Consider the following 17,911-nt stretch of genomic DNA (forward strand, 5'->3'; position numbering starts at 1 on the left):
CACACTACTGAAGCCTCATTTTGACTGTTTTAAGGACATTACATCAAATTGGATCAGCCTGTAGTGTGGTTTTCCACTTTAATTTTGAGTGTGACTCCAAATCCAGACCTCCATGGGTTGATAAATTTGATTTCCAATGATAATTTTTGTGTGATTTTGTTGTCAGCACGTTCAACTATGTAAAGAAAAAAGTATTTAATAAGAATATTTCATTCATTCAGATCTAGGATGTGTTATTTTAGTGTTCCCTTTATTTTTTTGAGCAGGGTATATAAAAATGAATAGATATTTGTGAACTCTTTAAAAATTCAAAGATGACAATTTAATTCACACAGTAACATTAATTTAGTTGATTCACGTTTTCATCTGTCTTCACACCTCTCCTGGCGTCAGTGACCCCAGGAATTCCATGGAACACCAGCCAGTCAGGAGTATAGTATCAAAGAAGAAGACCCCGTATGTAGTCTAACATAAACATTAGAAGAAGACGAAGACAACAAGTGTTTATTTTTCTTTACCACATATTTGTCTTTGTATTACAAAAATTGTTAAAAAGGAATAAATAATTCAAGCTGTTTTTGCTAGTTACTGTAACATTACTTATTTACTTACATCAGCCTGCCTAGTCAGCTAGCTAGCTAGCCAGACAGTTTTGTTTAGCTAACGTTAGCAAACTAGCTAACTGTTTTTGTAGTTTTTTCCCATCTAGGTAGTTGGTCATCTAGAATTAGCTAGTTATACATTTAGTTATATGTCAGTCATATTGAGGTATCTAGCTATATGTTAACCCTGATCAATCAAATGGATAGGTGTAAGCAATTATGGTCATTCCAACTGCCCTCAACTAAGTCCTTTGCTAGACAGACACACAGACAGAGAGGATGTACTACAGCTGTCCACAAGGATGTGGACAGCTGGGCATGTGAAATAACCTTTTGTTTCTCGATCACATTCTATTATATCTCAAATTATTATGATTTCAATGAATGTCATATCAGAGAGAACACAATGTTTCAATTTGTCACCTTAAAGGTCAGTACCTGTCTAGCCTGACAGAAGTTTAAGAGGGTGAAGACTGTGGCGTAGGAGTTGAAGTCCATCAGTTGTTTCACCATGGCACATGAATGGTAAGTGTCACAGTTCTAATTTTGCCCTGAAAAATTGTTTTGTAATGGTTGCTTTATTTGACCACAGCAGAGTTCAATATTATAGATTGTGTGTAAATTATCCTTACAAATATAAAAATCTGCATACTGAATGACACAGATACGGGTAAGAATTAAGTAATCTTTTCTCTAACACTTTATATATTAGGGGTGGACCTCATTGGACCCTTCACGAAATCCAGGAATGGCAACAGCTGGTGTCTGAAGGCGACCGATCACTTTACCAAGTGGGTGGAGACAATACCCATTATGGTCTGTAAAGGACAAGAACGTGCTTAACTCTAAATTCCCTTCTGTAAACCATTTAAAAAGGGTGCTTGGAACCAAAAATGTATTTTCTTTTGTATGATACCCATTAAGGACAATACTGGCAAGGACACCTCTAAGGCGATGATGGATGATGATGGATCTTCAACACCCACAGTTCTCCTGAGGTCATCTTTAGTGACCGAGGTCGTGAACTCTGGAACAAGTTACAGATGTTATCGGTTATGTTCTGTCACCAATGGTTTGTTTTAGTTTTTTTTAGAATTTGTTTTTGTTTTTCCATGGTTCATAATCAGAAATTTCTCAATATCGTCCATTGTCAATAGATATCCCTTTCCTACTCCCTCCTCCAGGTTTGGAAGAACGGACCAACCACACCCTCAAGACTGCCACGGGAAAGTCCCTTGACGGGTTCCAGGAATGGTGGGAGGACAACCTGAAGGTCATTCTCTTTGCACACAACAGCAGCATCCAGGCCTCCAGAGTACTCACCCTGTCGCCTGCTGTATGGACGGGAGCTGCAGCTATCGACTGAGGTAAACAATGCAATTGTATATACAATCATTGGATCAAATTTGTGATTGATTTAGTGTTGTTTGTCTATTGCTATTTACACCCTTCTTTTCAATTTCTGCCTAAAATGACATACCCAAATCAGGATCCGAAGCAATGATATGCATATTCTTGATACTATTTGAAAGGAAACACTTTGAAGTTTGTGGAAATGTGAAATTAATGTAGGAGAACATAACACAATAGATCTGGTAAAAGATAAAACAAAACAAAAAAACACAAGTTTTCTATTTTTATTTTTGTTGCATCATCTTTGACATGAAAAATAAGCCATACATTCAGATAGGAATGGAGGTCATTTAGATGTTGTCCACAAGAGGTCAACAGTGTATGTGCAAAGTTTCAGACTGATATCTTCAAGAATGAGCGAGCTACATATCATTTAGTATGAAGTCACCCAGGTGTACCTCACGAGTTTCCCCAAATGTACCCAAGTGGCCTCCAAGTGGCCGAATTGGTAGATTTATACATTTTCAAGTAAATAACTATAGAGAACATACACAAATGCTATGGTAATAAAAATACAAGTTGACACACTCCCAGGAATGTCATACATGATGGATCATTAGCTTCCCTACATAAGACACTAACCTTCACGCATCTAGATGGCCGGACGGGGTGAGTGTGGAGCCAGAGACAGCAGCAGTGGTCTGACTTAATGAACCAGTTTCTACTGGAGGACTTGAATTTGGTCTCTTTGCTGTTGGCTCCCAGAGGTCATCTGAGTCAGTCTCTAGCACTACAGAAGATTWAAAAAATTCAGTTAGATATCAAGTTTACTATGACTTATATTATTGAACCTTTATTTTAGCAGGGGGTGAACCCTGCACCAATACATCAAATAAACAACACATATCTATAAACATATATATTATATAGAGTTTGTGGAACACATTGACTCTAATGAAATGTGTTAACTAATAGGTAATAGGGCACATACCTACAATGTATATATACAGACCGACAAAATTAGCAGAATACCCAGGCTATTATTCCTCCTACACCAAACTTTACAGTTGGCACTATGCATTCGGGCAGCTAGCGTTCTCCTTTCATCCGCCAAACCCAGATTCGTCTGTCGGACTGCCAGATGGTGAAGTGAAACCCAGATTCATCACTCCAAAGAACACGTTTCCACTGCTCCAGAGTCCAATGGCGGCGAGTTTTACACCACTCCAGATGATGCTTGGCATGGCGCATGGTGATCTTAGGCTTGTGTGTGGCTGCTTGGCCACTGACACCCATTTCATGAAGCTCCTGACAAGCAGTTCTTGTGCTAATGTTGCTTCCAGAGGCAGTTTGAAACTCAGTAGTGAGTGTTGCAACCGAGGACAGGCGATCCCGTTCTGTGAGCTTGTGTGGCCTACTACTTCGCGGCTTAGCTGTTGTTGTTCCTAGATGTTTCAACTTCACAATAACAGCACTTACAGTTGACCGTTGACCCACTTACAGTTGACCCAGAATTTCGAAAGGTGGCATCCTATGACGGTGTCACGTTGAAAGTCACTGAGCTCTTCAGTAAGGCCATTCTACTGCCAACGTTTGTCTATGGAGATTGCATTGCTGTGTGCTCGATTTTATACACCTGTCATCAACGGGTGTGGCTGAAATAGCCAAATCCACTAATTGGAAGTGGTGTCCACATACTTTGTATATATAGTGTAGGTGTTACAGACACACACACACACACACACACACACACACACACACACACACACACACACACACACATACATACATAGCTACTATGGCCAAAGACCTGGCACTTTAACCAAACCATGAATAAAAATACAACCTAGCCCAAACACATGGAATTAACATTCTTACGTAGGTACATTTTTCTTAACCCCCTTCCAATATGCAAACACACCGCACACGTACGTATTAGGAACACCTTCCTAATATTGACCAGCACCCCCTTTTGCCCTCAGAACAGACGCAATTCGTCAGGGCATGGACTCTACAAGGTGCTGGCCCATGTTTTTTATTTATTTATTTATTTCACCTTTATGTAACCAGCTAGGCCAGTTGTGTCACAGCCGTGAAAAGAAGAGGACCAAGGTGCAGAGTTGTGAGCGTACATTTTCTTTTATTGAATAAAAATGACGCCGAACAAAACAATAAACACTACAAAAACAAACCGTGAAGCTAAAGGCTAAGTGCCCTAAACAAAAGTCAACTTCCCACAAAGACAGGTGGAAAAAAGGGCAACCTAAGTATGGTTCTCAATCAGAGACAACGATAGACAGCTGTACCTGATTGAGAACCCTACCCGGCCAAAACATAGAAATACAAATCATAGAACATAGAATACCCACCCCAACTCACGCCCTGACCAAACCAAAATAGAGACATAAAAAGGATCTCTAAGGTCAGGGCGTGACAGTACCCCCCCCCCCCCAAAGGTGCGGACTCCGGCCGCAAAACCTAAACCTATAGGGGAGGGTCTGGGTGGGCATCTATCCGCGGTGGCGGCTCAGGTGCGGGACGCAGACCCCGCTCCACCACTGGCTCACCCCACTTTGGTGGCACCTCTGGTGCGGGGATCCTCGTCGCCGACCCCGGACTGGGAACCCTCGTTCAGAGTTACACATGGAATAAACAAACATACAGTCAATAACACAATAGAATCTATATACAGTGTGTGCAAATGTAGTAAGATTAGGGAGGTAAGGCAATAAATGAGCCATAGTGGCGAAATAATTACAATTTAGCAATTAAACACTGGAGTGATAGATCCCAGACCTGCTGTTTTCAACTCTCTAGAGACAGCAGGAGCGGTAGAGATACTCTTAATGATCGGCTATGAAATGCCAACTGACATTTACTCCTGAGGTGCTGACTTGCTGCACCCTCGACAACTACTGTGATTATTATTATTTGACCATGCTGGTCATTTATGAACATTTGAACATCTTGGCCATGTTCTGTTATAATCTCCACCCGGCACAGCCAGAAGAGGACTGGTCACCCCTCATAGCRTGGTTCCTCTCTAGGTTTCTTCCTAGGTTTTGGCCTTTCTAGGGAGTTTTTCCTAGCCACCGTGCTTCTACACCTGCATTGCTTGCTGTTTGGGGTTTTAGGCTGGGCTTCTGTATAGCACTTTGAGATATCAGCTGATGTAAGAAGGGCTATATAAATAAATTTGATTTGATTTGATAGATGTGCAGAAGATGAATGTGCAAGTAGAGATACTGGGGTGCCAAGGATCAAAATATAAATAACAATATGGGAATGAGGTAGTTGGGTGGGCTATTTAAAGATGGGCTATGTACAGGTGCAATGATCGGTAAGCTGCTCTGACAGCTGATGCTTAAAATTAGTGAGGGAGATATAAGACTCCAGCTTCAGTGATTTTTGCAATTCGTTCCAGTCATTGGCAGCAGAGAACTGGAAGGAAAGGRGGCCAAAAGAGGAGTTGGCTTTGGGGATGACCAGTGAAATATACCTGTTGGAGCGCGTGCTACGGGTGGGTGCTGCTATGGTGACCAGTGAGCTGAGATAAGGCGGGGCTTTACCTAGCAAAGACTTATAGATGACCTGGAGCCAGTGGGTTTGGCGACGGAAATGAAGCGAGGGCCAGGCAACGAGATGTTGACTCCAATCTTTTCCACAATTGTGTCAAGTTGCTGGATGTCCTTCGGGTGGTGGACAATTCTTGATACACACTGGAAACGCAGCAGCATTGCAGTTCTTGACACACTCAAACCGGTGCGCCTGGCACCTACTACCATTTCCCTTTTGCCCATTCACCCACTGAATGGCACACAAACACAATCCATGTCTCAATTGTCTCAAGGCTTACCAATTCGGTAACACTTTACTTGACACCCAGTGTCCAAACCGGTCATAACCATGTCATAATATGGTTATAACACTGTCATGACCCCTATATGTACACCTGTTGTGACATATATTGCTATATTTTATGGCTGGTTATGACACCTACATAAGAGTGTCAAAACCCACATTTATTCAAATATATTTTTTCCCTGCCAAGAAATTTTCCTAAGTCTTTTGTTGTTGTTGTAATGAATTCTTTGCAGTGATGTTTTTTCCATCATATTTAAAATACCTTGCAGAAAACACATGTAATGACATTGTCATGAAGCATTATGACCATCCTGTGGCACTTTGCTTGAACTAAGAAAATGCACTTTATGACACTGTCAAGAAGCATGACCATCCTTTGGCACTCTACTTGGACTAAGATAATACACTTTATGACACTGTCAAGTAGCATTATGACCATCAACAATCATATGAGCCAGCATATCATGACATACTCTAATGTCAGTCAAATCAGTCAAAAAGGGTTGTAATATGGTCGTTCATCCATAACGTCGGGTACATATGTAACCGATGTAAATGGCAGCTAGTTAGCGTGGTGCGCGGCTAGCACCTTTCAGTCGGTGACGTCACTTGCTCTAGACCTTGAAGAGTGGTTCCCCTGCTCTGTCAAGAGCCGCAGCCTTTGTGGAGCGATGCAGGGTAACGAGCTTCGTGGTGACTGTGTTGGTCGTGTTGCAGAAGTCCCTGGGTTCGACGCCCGGGCGAGGGGACGGACTTAAAGAAAACGTTACAACATTAGTTATACACCCTACTTTACATTTAATGCTCTGTGGGTGACTCTAGGAGTTTTTCCTAGCCACCGTGCTTCTACACCTGCATTGCTTGCTGTTTGGGGTTTTAGGCTGGGTTTCTGTACAGCACTTTGAGATATCAGCTGATGTACGAAGGGCATTATAAAATAAACTTGATTTGATTTATTTGATTTAATTAAATAATTCATCAAAAGGTTCAATTTATTGGGCTAGGTGGTGGGACAAATATAGTGGTCAATTCTCATCTTATTTTATAAAATTATCTACTTGAAAGGGCATATATGTTACCCGTTGGCTCATAATAATCGTGCCAATCCAGATTTAATTGCATTTCAGTATCATGATGACAAAGGCCATGACTTTTTCCCAAATGACGCAGTCAGGAAAAACTTTTTCCTCTTTTTCAATTGTCATTTACATTACATTTTACATTTAAGTCATTTAGCAGACGCTCTTATCCAGAGCGACTTACAAGTTGGTGCATTCACCTTATGATGTCCAGTGGAACAACCACTTTACAATAGTGCATCTAACTCTAAGGGGGGGGGGGGGTTGTCCTCACCTTGTCTTCCCTTGATAGGTAGCCTAGCAGTTAAGAGCATTGGGCCACTAACCGAAAGGTTGCTGGTTTGAATCCCGAGCCGGCAAGGTGGAAGAATTTGCTGTTCTGCCCTTGAGCAAGGCCGTTAACCCCCAAAATCAACTGCTCCCTGGACGCCGATGACGTGGAACTTGATTAAGCCAGCCCCCYCATCTCTCTGATTCAGAAAGGTTGGGTTAAATGCAGAAGACACATTTTGGTTGAATGCATTCAGTTGTGTAACTGACTAGGTATCCCCTTTCCCTTGATTATCCTTTCTCTTGATCTACACTGATTGTAAAAAACTTGCTGACAGGTAAAAATAAAATGGCTCGACATTAGGCAGGCTTTCACCTGGCTGAGTAAACTCACCTCCATATAAATTACATCTTGATGGAGTTGAATTGCGGTGTGTGTCGGCGGAGTGTACCTCCGACTACATTGAGTCGGTATTAGTGATGGGGTAAAATATTGATATAGTTACACATTGCAATATTATTTTGGGCTCCAAGTAGGGCTATTATGGTGACATATTACTTCCATATGACCGTTTAGTCACGACAGTAGGCTTCTCCAAGCTCTGATACTGCTGATGGTCATTAGTAGCCTACCAAACATGCTAACTGCCTGGAACTCAGCACTCTATTGTCCCTCTAATCACTCTGACATCAATGCAAATGTTTTGAAAAATCTAATCAAACACTTCATGACAGTCCATGTGCTCATGTTGCACATCATTTCTATAGGCTATGCAATTATATGAAAAAAACAGTTTTCATGGCCTCTTAAAAAGAGGAAGATCCCATCAGCTTTCTATAGGCTAGGCCTACTCGATTTATTTATCAACTTTCCTAATATTAAGCACATTGCTTTGCTTTAAAACAGGAGTATAGCCTACGTGGCTGGAATGACAATTAACCACTGGAAAAGCGTCCGTGCCCCTGTTCTGAGACAGGTGCATGATAACGGTCCATTCTAAATCAAAACTACTTTCTCACATATATGATTTAATATATCTAAAGACAACATTAAATTAAGAATAGTCTGATGGGTGACAATATTAGCCTATCACTTTTGAATTGATATCTTATAGAATTATTATAATGGCGCCGGAGCAGAAGACAGACGTTTTGCTTTCCCCCAACCGATTGTGTTTTTTTGTTCGTTTATCTGCGTTGTTTCTAACAATTTTTTAAACTCTTTTTGTACATAATGTTGCCGCTACCATCTCTTATGACCAAAAATAACTTCTAGACAACAGGACCGTGACTACTCACCACGGACTAGCAGAATCTTTTTTTCTTCTTTCACGACTCTGACGAGCCCGAGGCGGAGGATATACGGCTCTCTCAGGAACAGGCCCCAACCCCAGTGATCTACGTGAAGAGGAGACGGAGAAAGAGAGGCCGGAAGGCGGGCTGCCTTCTGAGAAGTCGGAGGAGATCGAATAAACTCCCACTCCCCCCAAATTCTGCTAGCAAACATACAATCTTTGGACAATAAAATGYACAGGTTATTGGGAAGATTAAACTACCAACGGGACATTGAAAACTGTAAACTGTAACATCTTATGCTTCACGGAGTTGTGGCTGAATGACGACAATATCAACATACAGCTGGCTGGTTATACGATGTACCGGCAGGATAGAACAGCGGCGTCTGGTAAGACAAGGGGCGGCGGTCTATATATTTTTGTAAACAACAGCTGGTGCACGATATCTAAGCTAGTCTCGAGCTATTGCTCGCCTGAGGTAGAGTTTCTCATAATAAGCTGCAGACCACATTACCTACCGAGAGAGTTTTCATCTATATTCTTTATAGCTGTTTACATAACACCACAGTCAGAGGCTAGCACTAAGCTAGCATTGAATGAGCTGTATTCCGCCATAAGCAAACAAGATACGCTCACCCAGAGGCGGCGCTCCGAGTAGCCGGGGACTTTAATGCAGGGAATCTTAAATCAGTTTTACCAAATTTCTATCAGCATGTTAAATGTGCCACCAGAGGGAATAGAACTCTGACCCACCTAAACTCCACACATAGAGATGCATACAAAGCTCTCCCTCGCCCTCCATTTGGCAAATTTGACCATAATTCCATCATCCTGATTCCTGCTTACAATCAAAAATTAAAGCAGGAAGCACCCGTCACTAGATCAATAAAAAAGTGGTCAGATGAAGCAGATGCTAAGCTACAGGACTGTTTTGCTAGCACAGACTGGAATATGTTCCGGGATTCCTCCAAATGCATCGAGGAGTACACCACATCTGTCATTGGCTTCATCATTAAGGTCATCGATGACAACGTCCCCACAGTGACCCTACGTACATACCCCAACCAGAAGCCATGGATTACAGACAGCATCCGCACTGAGCTAAAGGCTAGAGCTGCCGCTTTCAAGGAGCGGGACTTAACCCGGACGCTTATAAGAAATCCCGCTATGCCCTCCGACGAACCATCAAACAGGCAAAGTGTCAATACAGGACTAAGATTGAGTCGTACTACACTGGCTCTGACGCTCGTCGGATGTGGCAGGGCCTGCAAACCATTACCACCTACAAAGAGAAGCACAGCCGAGAGCTGCCCAGTGACACGAGTCTACCGGACGAGCTAAACTACTTCTATGCTCGCTTCAAGGCAAATAACATTGAAACATGCCTGAGAGCATTAGCTGTACCGGAAGACTGTGTGATCACGCTCTCCGCAGCCAATGTGAGTAAGACCTTTAGACGGGTCAACATTCACAAGGCCGCAGGGCCAGACGGATTACCAGTTATCCTGAGCCTATTTGCAATGTGTTTACACAGCGGGTAATGAAGAAGAAGTATTTTGGTTTTTGCTATGATCAGCTCAGAAAAAATTGACAGATACAAACTTGAAACCATGATCATGTCAATTTCGCCCACCGGATGAAACTCCTGGACAGCAGTTGTGAGTAGCCTGATTGTCCATTCCATATTGTCCATTTTACTTTGATCTGTCCTGTTTTTAGGATATGTTGTTTGTTAACATTTTTTATTTGATTGGGCGCCATTTAGGTTAGGCTATTTGATCGGAGAAAACTGCATGATGTAAAAAGTTTCCYTTTTGTCATACATTTTATCTCCAACCTTTAGGTTACAGAAAAAGCCACATACTCTTCCTACCATATGCTATGTCTGCTACATGATTTATGTAAATTTTTTGGACTGAATTTTGGTGGAGCGCCACAGCGATGTGTCTCTCCAACAGCACCCTGGAGAGGCGCGCTGGGAATGGACAAGATAAATATTTTGCGTCCCTGCCATTGACAAAGTGGGCACTTATCATAGGGCAACATCAGTGCTCACCTAAAAACCCCATATGCCATTGATTGAGAGAAATTGTAATTGTTTTGGGGCAGAATTATGTGAGGTTTTATGTGTTGTTGGAGATGTCTTGGACAGTTTAGCTCAGAAAATGCAGCCCTCGTCAATCTGCCACCTAATGAGCGGGCCGGCCTTAATCTCATCCTCCCAGGCCGTTGTCATGGTGCAGGAGCAGATAGAGTCAGGGTAGTGGGAATATAGGTGGCAGCTGCAGAGAAGGACCTGGGTGTATGAGATTTTACTGCAGAAGAGTAAGTGGGGTGGTGATTTTTATTTTTATGAAATAGAGGTATATAGGTGAAGGGTTAGTTAGTGGTCCAATTTTTTCCTTTTAGCAACAGAAATAATGTAGATAAGCCGTGACTGGCCTCACACTTAAGTACAGTAGGTGGCAGTGTATGCACCTTAAAGTTGGATGCGATCCGCCAACCCAATCCCAAACAGGAAGAAAACGAGACAATGCTGAAACATCAATCCATGGGGGAGTCAGTACCTCCTTTTCATTTGTGCCGAAAATCTAAATGAAAGAAAAGTTATCTTGCAAACTCAGCAGCAGTGGCGACCAGTCAGACCTCTACCTGTTTTAAGCCCTACCTGTTTAGCAAAAAAATTGCCTACTTTGCAAGTTATTTTGGCATATATTTGTGTTACAATGTAATAATGTAAACAATGACAAAAAATCTATACAATCCTTGAGTTAATGAAGCTGCATACAAATATGGCTCTTGAGCTACAAAATGCAGGCTTTCTGTGTAGGAGGGGCAGCCGGCGAAAGACTGGAGCATAGGCTTTGGTAATTTTCTCTAGTTGCGCCATGATTGGCTCAGTGTTCTATCACTCATGGGGACACTATGTCACCACAGAATCTTCAGGGAGAGCTAGGCAATTCAAGTCCCCTTGTGTGCTGCCATAGATTTACACTAGAAGTGCCCGTCCAATAAGGCTCAAGGTCATTGGCCACAGATAAAATTATGTCAAATCACGTTATATCAAAATCTTAGCTAGCTAGCTAGTCAAGCAGTCATCATCATGAATCATGTTGACAATCTACTGGCAAATTCTTTTCAATCCTTGTCATATGAAGAGAAATTATAGATAAAACGTATTGGTGCTAATAATAGGCCATTGGACATAAACATTACACAACCAGTCGGAAATCGCAAATTCAACAATGAGTGGTTTGGAAGGAATCAGTGGCTAACTGCGATGCAAAGCAATCACTATTTTGCTTTCCCTGCCTGCTATTCGGTGGAGAGGGTGTGTGGTCCAAGTCTGGGTTTAAGGATTTAAAATATCTGTCCGAAAGGGTCTGTTTTCCAAGCTTGAAAGGATACACATTCACACACAACACCATGGGCCAGAAAAGGTTGAATACATTGCCCATGCTATCAATACAGCATGACATCTGCCAGGTTCAAAACAACTGGGAAATCTCAGACTTCGGTGAGTTCAAGATATTTGGGAACATGGAGGAAAAAACTAGCTCCAACTGGGAAAATAGGTTTTGAACGGTCATCCAACTTGGATTTCCAAGTCAGGAACTTTGGTATTTTTCTTGTGATTCAACCTCGTTTTTTTTTCAGAGTTCCCTGTTGTCTTGAAAGCACCATAAATCCAGATGATGACTAAATTTGCCCACAAGTACCGCTGCGCCATCTTCCTGTTCAAGTGAGCACAGCACAACAACTGTGAGTCCAGAAATAGGCCTATGTCTTGTATGTCTTGTATACTGCTACATAAATTATGTAATATGCCAGGGATATATGTATACTGTAGCTAAGGAAGTAATAATTAGTGTATGTTGTGTAGTAAGCTGTTAGTATCCCATGTGTCTCACCCTAAGAATTAGTTCCCTCTCCCCCTCAGAACTTAGACTATAGGTCTACTGTTCTGACTTGGTGGTGCACATGTAGACTATAGCCAGATTTAGAGAAATGTCATCATCAAATATTGTATAAGCTTTCATTGTCTGCTTATATGCCCCAGTTATTTATCCTACGTTTCTGACTTGGTGTACAGGGAGGATACTGTAAGAACGGCCCATGTTCTGAATTCTGTCTTTGTCCATTTAAATAATGCTGAACAAATAGGCATATCATCCGTCTGAGCTCGGCTGTGACTGAGAGACCCATATGGCGGTGCACAATTGACCCAGCGTCGTCCGGGTTAGAGGAGGGTTTGGCCGGCCAGGATGTCCTTGTCTCATCGTGCTCAAGCAACTCCTTGTGGCGGGCCGGGCGCCGGCAAGCTGACTGCGGTCGTCAGTTCGACAGTGTGTCCTCCAACACATTGGTGTGGCTGGCCTCCGGGTTAAGCGAGGAGTGTGTCAAGAAGCAGTGCGGATCAGTTTCCATTCCTACAATTTAGTATAGGCAGTCAGCAGATGCAGCTTGCATACTAAAGAGACCAATTGACTAACTGGAATGTGAAAGGGCTGTCACAAACAGACTTGCCTTTTGATCTTTCTAATGCGTAATTGACCTGTGGGTGAAGTTTTTTTTATCTTGAATGTGGCAAAAAGTCCTGCAGGTCACATCCTACTGTACATATTTCTTTATATTCCTTTGGAAGTCAGGTAGGATGATAATTTGGCTGATCGTTAGTGTGTGGGTAAAACCTCCATGGAAGCCAAGCCAGGAAAAACAAGCCAATTTACAACCTATGTGTTGTGATAATTGTGTTGTTTGCTCTATAACCTGTTAGTTCATATGCCTTGACAACGTAATATATAGGCCTAAGGCCGAAATAGTAAGAAGACACAGTGGCAGAATAAATTTAACAACAACTTGGTTTCATCACAAAACCGGAGAGCAACATCTGTCTAGTGGAGTCCACAAAACATATTGCAAAAGTGAATCTTAATCGAACGTAACCTACATGGATAAAAATATAAACCATGGAAGTAAGTGAGACTGTCATTATGCATAATGTACTTTGTAATATTCATGTAATACCAGTGCAGTGGTATATTTTTATATAACCAATTACCGCACCGATGTTAGCATAGCGTTAATTAGCACCCATTTGCACTTGAGCTAGCTAATTAGCAATAGCACCCTTTTGCACGTGAGCTAGTGTCAGGATTCACCTAGCGGTCATGATTTGGGGCTGTACAAATGTTTGATGTATTAGAATAATTGATTATGCTTATGTTATATTAATAGAAGGGGAGGGGTTATAAGACATTTATAGGGTCTTAGACTATAGATTAACAATATATATATATATTCATTATATAGTTTTAGAATTGTTCCACGGTTGTTTTCTTTCTCTCTCTGTCTCTGTCTCTGTCTCTCTGTGTGTGTGTGTGTGTGTGTGTGTGTGTTTGTGTGTGTGTGTGTGGTGTGTGTGTGTGTGTGTGTGTGTGTGTGTGTGTGTGTGTGTGGTGTGTGTGTGTGTGTGTGTGTGTGTGTGTGTGTGTGTGTGTGTGTGTGTGTGTGTGTGTGTGTGTGTGTGTGTGTGTGTGTGTGTGTGTGTGTGTGTTGTGTGAGCTGACACAGAACTCTGCAGGGGAGTGTGGGAGATAAGAGACTAGTTAGACATTCCACAGTAAATCAGCTTTGGGGAGTGGACGTTACTGCTAAGTTTAAGATACCACTAAAAGCCATTGTTTATATAGGGTTTTGGTCTCAGGAGTAAAAAGGTAATGACGTAGTCAGTGACATCACTAAGGCGGGAATTCGGTTTAATAAAACAACTTGAGACCTTTTGTTTGATGCAGAACTTACTCAGAAACATGCGTGCTATGTTCCTGTTTGTCAACTTCTGTCTGCAATTGCATTAATAAAGGTTTTTGAAGATTTAATTAAAGATATTGTCATAATTCTAATTTCACCAATGAGCCAATAATGATTGACAAAGAAGGACGTAAGGAACGAAACCTAACACTAGCTAATTGCTTACAATGAGGGAATCTTATTTGGACAAATTTGCCTACTTGTGCAGTAAGCCTAGGTTTACATGTACAGTTATGTAATCGATTTGATCGTTTATTTTCTGTGTTTCTTCAATGTAAGCCTTGTTGTGTTTGGCTGGCTCTAAATGTGTATCGTTGATGTCGACTGCCATTCCCTAAGTTAACTTACATATAGCGAGTCTACACAGCCTGCACATAGTATATACAATAATGAAATGAAATGGCCTATTGCTTATTTTATGCCTTTCTAATTATCATGCCTTTTATGTCTATGCTTATTTTCTTTGATGTATAGAAACACGTTAGTGTGTTATTGGAGGGCGAGAGTCCAAAAATAAAAAATGCAGCAGCAGTCAACTTCATCACTGTCCCTTCTGCACATATAAGGCTGAACAATATATGGTCAACAACCACATCAAAGGTCCTGCTTCAGTGAGGCAGAGGTACTATTTCTTTCTTTGTTTATTGAATATATTTAACATTCACGTTTTTTGATTTGCCCTATTTTCTTCAGTTACATCAGTGTATTTAATTTTATTTTAGAACTTGTTACTTTACTGTTATTCCTCTCTTTCAGAGTTCACAATCAGAAAGTGTGGCTTCAGTTGTAGAAATACGACACACTTTCATTGTTGCTATTGCACAGCAACAATAATCAACAGAGCACAGTTTCGGAAGCACCTGACATACCATCAGCATCCAGTGACCCCTCAAGAGCACCCAGAGGCCCTTAAATTCTCATCACTAGTGGATATAAGGTTTTTTGTGATCCCCATCCGATTGTGTGATTTTCTTTTTCAAAGGAAAACATGCAGCAAATTAGGCAATGGTGGTGCCTAGTTTTCCTGCAGAACTTTCCCATACCGTAAGTCTTGAACATTATAAAAACTTTTCATTTGCATTCTTAAAATCAGTTGTTTCACTGTAGCTAGACTGACCTGAATATATTTTCATATTGAATGTATGTAATGTATGTCATTCACTCACTAAGGTGTGAAGAAGAGGTTGAAAGATGGAAAAAGGCTTAAGGAAAAAGGCTTAAGGAAAAACACACTATAGGTAGGTGTCATATGATGAGTGGTATAGTCTTAAACCAATGTTTAAAGACTTAAATCCCCCTTCTAATGATGAGTGGTGTAGTCTTAAACCAGTGTTTAAAGACTTAACCCCCCCCCCCCCAATATATTTCAGGATGTAGAAGACGTCCCCCCTAAGAAGTCACAGCATGTCACATCAGCATCCAGCTCTGCAGGAACAGGTACTGTCTAGGCTATTAGCTAAAGTAAGGTGCACTCTTTTACACACATCCCTAGAGGTTCCCTTACATTACTTAATGACCACAATCTGTTTTCATTCTAGACGATACTGAAAACAAAWTGCARGGCGAACTGGGAGCTGTGAACTGGGTATGTAGTCTACTGTGTGTAAAGCTGAAGGCTTAATGCATGGCAAGATATAATAGTTGTGATGACTTGTTGAGTAATTATAGATATCACTGAAAAACCCTTTAGTAATAGTGACTTTTGTTTGCATGGTGGTATTGTGAAAGTGGGGTGTAATTTGACTTGATCACCCAATGAGGCACTACTCTTAATATTTATTCTTCCTTTTTCTTCAAGGAAGCAGATGTTCTTCTCAGGGACAGCCTAGAGGCAGCAAGGTGGTGCGAACGCCAAACATTTAAAGGCACCGTTTCCCTCCCAAGTGTAATTGGGATGGACGGGGAAGACCGTATTACAACTCTTAAAGAACTACGGTTGTATGATGGCCTGGATGAAGAGGAAAATATTCTCCTCAAGGAACCATTCATGTTCTCGTTCCAGTTAGAGATTATGAGATGTTCTATGTGGAGGCAGTTGACAACAAGAAAATGTTGAGCAGGAGTGAAGCCATTTGAAGAGTGGTCAAACCTTGTTTTTGTCTGCTGTGTTAATTGTTTCAATTATTAATTGTGTTATGTTGTTTAGTACAGATGGTGTAGAAGTCACCCGAGTCTCTGATCTCTTTACTGGAGCTGGTATAACTTAATGTACAGAGCACATTCAGCTTGTCAGTATGTCTATATGGTATAGTCTGTCTCCATTCTCATGAGGAAAATAAAAAGCATTATAAATCAGGATAGGTAGTAACTGTATATATGCTCAATTAAATAATATAATTACAAAGTTATAACATTTATCAACACAATTTTAACAGTACATGACATACATAACAAGTCTGTTGTTCACTGCAACAATATCAGTATCTTGTCTCAAATATAGCATGAAGCAGAAAGTGTTACAACATGTGCTGGTACCACTTTATATAATATTTCTTACAATCTTCAAAAATGAAATACGTTTTGTATTCAACGTGTGCCTTGCACAAACGTGTGTGTTTGTATTCAGTGTGTGACTGTCAAACCTCAGATGGACAAAAAAACAGTGGGCAGGGTCAAATGTGGGTAGAGTCAAATGTTTAACTCCACCCACATTGAGCCCGCCCCCGAACTACACACTGCAACAACAACAAAAATGGTGAGCGAGGTCAAACATTTGACTCTGCCCACATTGAGCCCCGCCCCGAACTGCACACTGCAGTCAGGGGTACTTGAGAGAATTTGACCCTTTATTCATTGCAGTGTTTTAAATGCCAAAGAATGGGACATGTAGCTGCTCAGTGTAAAGGAAAGAAAAGATGTGCCAAGTGTGGAGGGGCACATTATTATGGTGAATGTGGAAGCAATGTGAAGGTTAAATGCTGTATTTGTGGGTGAGAACACAGTGCAGCATTTTGGTGGATGCCAGGTACAGAGAGAGGTTAGAGAGGCTCAGAGATATAGGATTAGTCATGATGTATCATATGCAGAGGCCGTAAAACAGATTGGTAGAACTAGTGCGGACTGATGGAGCTTACATGGATGTACCTGTAGTAAATGGACCTACTGTCGGGGATGGTGCTTCTGATGGTCCTGGCATGGTTTCGAGGCCTGTTCAGAAATCTTGTGCTCATGAATGTGCGGTGTCAAAGGACACTTTGATAATTAATAAAGTTTCCTTAATAGCTTTTATTGGTAAGGTTATCAATACGACTCGGGTTGTGGAAAGCAGAAATGCCAGGTTGGGGTTATTGTGGCAAAAGAGATACTGGGGGTAACAGATGTTACTGTTGAAATGGTTGTTGACATGCTGAACAATCCTAAGGGTGGAGTGTTTCAGCATGATATAGAGCAAGTTTAATGGGGAGGGGGAGGGTGTGATAGAAGTTAGGGATTTATTTGGTTTTGAATTTTATTTTCATGGTAGTACAGAATCGGGCAGATCATGATTGATAGTACATTCCAACACAGTAGGTGGCGGCATGCACTGAAACGATTGTTTGCGGACCGCGAGGATATGCTAGAAGTAGAACAAGAACATATCCGTCAGTTACGTAAGACGGATAGATGGTACACACGATCCATAAAGATTTCCGGTCTC

General features: G+C 41.4%; 1 long non-coding RNA gene across 1 annotated transcript; it reads left to right on the top strand.

Annotated features, from left to right (window-relative positions):
- The first annotated feature begins 15,231 nt into the window (after nucleotides 1-15,231).
- On the top strand, nucleotides 15,232-16,154 carry LOC111969986 (uncharacterized). The gene is made up of 5 exons (XR_002878065.3): nucleotides 15,232-15,318; nucleotides 15,445-15,512; nucleotides 15,645-15,711; nucleotides 15,813-15,859; nucleotides 16,073-16,154. It is a non-coding gene; the product is annotated as an uncharacterized lncRNA (long non-coding RNA).
- The last annotated feature ends 1,757 nt before the right edge of the window (nucleotides 16,155-17,911 follow it).

The sequence above is a fragment of the Salvelinus sp. IW2-2015 genome, linkage group LG1, assembly GCF_002910315.2.
Source record: "Salvelinus sp. IW2-2015 linkage group LG1, ASM291031v2, whole genome shotgun sequence".
Taxonomy (NCBI): Eukaryota; Metazoa; Chordata; class Actinopteri; order Salmoniformes; family Salmonidae; genus Salvelinus; species Salvelinus sp. IW2-2015.